The 3,952-nt window shown below is 42.3% G+C and overlaps 1 pseudogene; it reads left to right on the forward strand.

Annotated features, from left to right (window-relative positions):
* The first annotated feature begins 2,989 nt into the window (after positions 1 to 2,989).
* On the forward strand, positions 2,990 to 3,463 carry LOC120848720 (annotated as a pseudogene).
* Positions 3,464 to 3,952: the final 489 nt, after the last annotated feature.

Here is a 3,952-nt window from a genome sequence, read left to right on the forward strand (position 1 = left end):
GCGATGATCTACGACAGCCTAATAAAATGTTAGAGTGCGTGTTAGATACTGTAAAGCACAGCGTTGTAAAGTCCACGTAAAACCGATTATGACATTAACATCCAAAGACAGTATTTCGCAAAGTCTTGAGTTCATAAAAACCGACGCCGAAATGTGATATATGTTAGGATTATAAGAATCTTCATTAGTCCTTCGCGCTATTTATGTGTATTTAGGAATGTCATTACATATCTATATTTATTTTCGCAGTAAGGCATTGTGTGTTGGATTGATTTGAAGAATAACACATATTATCCCTCTCCTCACACTTTGTGTACTTACTTTCAGACCTTTCACATCCGCGAAGCAGTGTTTTATACTGCCAAACAACGAACAAAAAAAAGAAGAAAAAAAAAAATTACCGCATTTTCACGTGTTGAATGATGTTGATTGGGGCGAAGCTAGGGTGGTGCTGATGATACTGATTTTGGTCATAGGTAGTGCTGATGGTGCCGTTTTCATTCATGTCAGTAGAGAGAGAGAGAATAGATCTTTATTAAAACAAAACGTTCAAAGTGGAGATTTTAGCAGCTGCAGAACCAGCGCCGGCTACTCCAGACCATTGATTGAAATTACAAGCAGCATATAAATTTTACAAAAAAAAAAGATTATGTACATACATATATACATATACATACATACATATACATATATACACATATATACATATATATATATATACATACACACATACACGCATACATACACGTACACGCACATACATGCATATATATATGCAATAAAATAATCATTTACATATTTACAATATCGAAAACCCGACGTCACAGTACGTCCGACCATCCCTGGTGGGAGGCACCGTCCTTGGACTAAGCAACCGTCCTCACTATGAGGAGGTATCCACCTTGTCCTCGGACCGGCAGCCTCTAGAACGGTGTCCTGTCCCTTCCAAAAATAGGCCTTCAGCACAGTGACGGCATGCCAGGAGCGTACACTATATGAAATTTGTTGTTGTCAATAGTTCTCACTTAATTTCGTGTCCTCCAGATAATCTACAAGATACCCGATCACAGCTTGTTGGGTCCTTCGTGTGTTCCATGGACCAAGGAGTGTTGTGAGGGACAATGGGCGGTTATCGATAGTAGACATTTGTTCTCGAAGATGGTCTCGTTCTTCTGTGTACCTTCGGCAGTTGATTAGTACGTGTTCTGCGTCGTCTATTTCGTCACATGTGGTGCACAAAGGGGAGGTAACTTGTCGTATTCGATGTAGGAAGTGTTGTCCAAAAGGAACACCTAATCGAAGTCTGTGTATCAATGTTTCAGAAGCTCTTGAAATGTGTCTTGGCATCCAAAATTTTAAGTTAGGGTCAATACGTTCGAGGTGGGAGTTTTGAGGAGCGTCTTTATAACAAGTAGCCTCGGATCTTTTCCTTGATGTCCTTCTGAGCAGGTTTAATGTGTCTCCTTTCGTGAAAATAATTGCAGTCTTGGTATTTATATTGTGGGCATTTTTGGCTGCCCGATCGGCCGCTTCATTTCCTTGAATGCCACAATGTGCAGGGATCCATTGAAAATTAATTTTATGTCCAGTTTCAATAGCTCTCGAGAGGTGGAAACAAATATTAATGGCAATAGATGAACTTGTTGGTGATATGTATTTTATCATGTTCAGTGCGCTCATTGAATCCGTGTAGAGAGTCCAACTGGTAATACTACTTGTTTTCTGAGTAAAGTAGAGAACCGCTTGCAAAATAGCAAATAGTTCTGTGTTAGTTGAGCTTGTCTTGTGTGAAAGTAAGAAGCTTTTTTCTATATTTAAAGATGGAATTATAAATGCTGCTGTAGATGATAAATCGCTTGTTGACCCATCCGTGTAGACCGCAGTAACGTCATCCGGGGCTTCAGAAAGCATTGAAAGTGTCATTTGCTTCAGCGTGGTTTGGTTTAAAGTCGATTTTTTCACAGCTCCAGGTACTGATGTAGAAATATTTGCAGAGTAAAATGTCCAGAGCGCAGCTGGAGGTTCAAATGGGAGTGCGAAGTTTGCGGGAACTATATCTGCATTAGCCATTATTACCTTATGTACACTGGAAAATGTCCTACGGCGGATAGTTGCAACGAGTGGGTGATCATGATGTCGTGTAAGAAGGCGAATGAAATGTCGGAGAGTTTCCCGTTCACGTAGAATCGGTATTGTGAGGGCGTGAGCTTCTGCAACCACCAAGGAGCTTGCTGCGGCTCTTGGTACTCCCAAGCAGATTCGGAGGCTGCGGGCTATCAGATGTTTGAGTCGCGCTTCAAGAGTCCGGGAGAGCCCACATAATGCTGGAAGTGAATACGAAAGGGACTGTGTAACGAGTGCTCCGTGGAGAGTTAAAAGTGCTTTCGAAGAGCCACCCCATCTGGTTCCAGAGCAGCAGCGTAAGATATTGATGTATGGCGCAATTTTTCTTTCTAAATATTTTACATGAGCTGTCCAAGACAGGTTCCGGTCAATGTACACCCCTAGGAAACGATGAGCCTTCACCAAAGGCAAAGGTTTCCCTCCAAGCGTGAGTTCAAGGTTATTGAGTCTTCGTCGTGTAAATGGAAGGACCGCAGATTTCTCAGTAGAAATCGACATACCTCGTTCAATGAGAAATTGTTCAATTATTAAAAGTGAAGTTTGTAGACGAGTCTGAATTGCGCTGGGATTAGCATCTGATGACCAAATAGATATGTCATCAGCATACATGGAAATTGATACATTATCTGGTAATAGACCAGGAAGTTCTGTCAATACAAGGTTAAATAATGTGGGACTTAATACGCTTCCTTGAGGAACTCCTTGTGAAACATGGTGCTTTGATGTAAAACCATTGGGCGTCCGTGCGTACACCGATCGATCATGGAGGAAATCACTCATCCAGTTCACTAGGTGGTCACCTACTTCTAGTCGCTGAAGCTGTTCGATAACATGGCAGTGGCTAACAGTGTCAAATGCCCGCTGAATGTCTAGAAACACTGCTACTGTGATTTTGTGAATGCTGCGTTCGTGTTCTACACAGGTCACGAGATCGAGTACAGAATCCATAGCTGACATATTCCGCCTAAAACCGGTCATTTGGAACGGCAATATTCCACTGGAATCTAACCACCAATTTAGTCGCTGTAAGACCATATGTTCCATCGTCTTCATCAGCACGCTGGTGAGGCTCACTGGACGAAAAGATGAGATGCTTAGAGGGGATTTTCCAGGTTTTAAAACAGGCACTAAAATTGCTTCTTTCCAGACAAGGGGTATACAACCACTAGCCCAGCATTGGTTATACATATCCAGTAAAAAGGACATTGCGTGCTTCCCAATATTTGTTAGTGCAGCCGGAGTGATACCATCTGGTCCTGGGGCACTTTTTCGCCTGAGCTTTCTCAATGCCTATTTCAGTTCACTTTTGTTAAATGGCAGATTCATGATATGGTTGTAAGCTGTTGATAGCCGCGGGGATGGGGTTTTCTGATCCGTGTTTGCTATGGCTGTGGAAACGTGTTGCGTCACTGCTCTGCAAAATTCTTCGGCTATATTCATATCGCTAACACCTCGATGAAGTGCCAGCGCGCGCAATGGTTGGCGTTTTAACACCGGCGATTTTAATGAGCGAACTATGCGCCATGCTTGTATTTTCGGGGTGTTCGGTAATATTGAATCCCAAAGACTCTTCCATCGGCGTTTTCCCAAATATTCGAGCTCGTGTTTTGTTTTCGTCTGAATTCGTCGGGCTTTCATTTGATCTTCAAGTATTCCGCTCCTTCGAGCTTTTCGTTCCGCCTGTCGGCGTTGAGCACGCAATTTCTGGTACTCAGGATCTACCCCTAGATGTCCTTGAGGGACTTTTAACGTTTGTGATGATTTCTCAAGGTTAATTTTTATCCCAGAAACGAAATCATCTAGTGTCTTCAAATTTGTCATTGAGTCA

Source organism: Ixodes scapularis, unplaced genomic scaffold (assembly GCF_016920785.2).
Source record: "Ixodes scapularis isolate PalLabHiFi unplaced genomic scaffold, ASM1692078v2 PGA_scaffold0__279_contigs__length_252992795, whole genome shotgun sequence".
NCBI lineage: Eukaryota > Metazoa > Arthropoda > Arachnida > Ixodida > Ixodidae > Ixodes > Ixodes scapularis.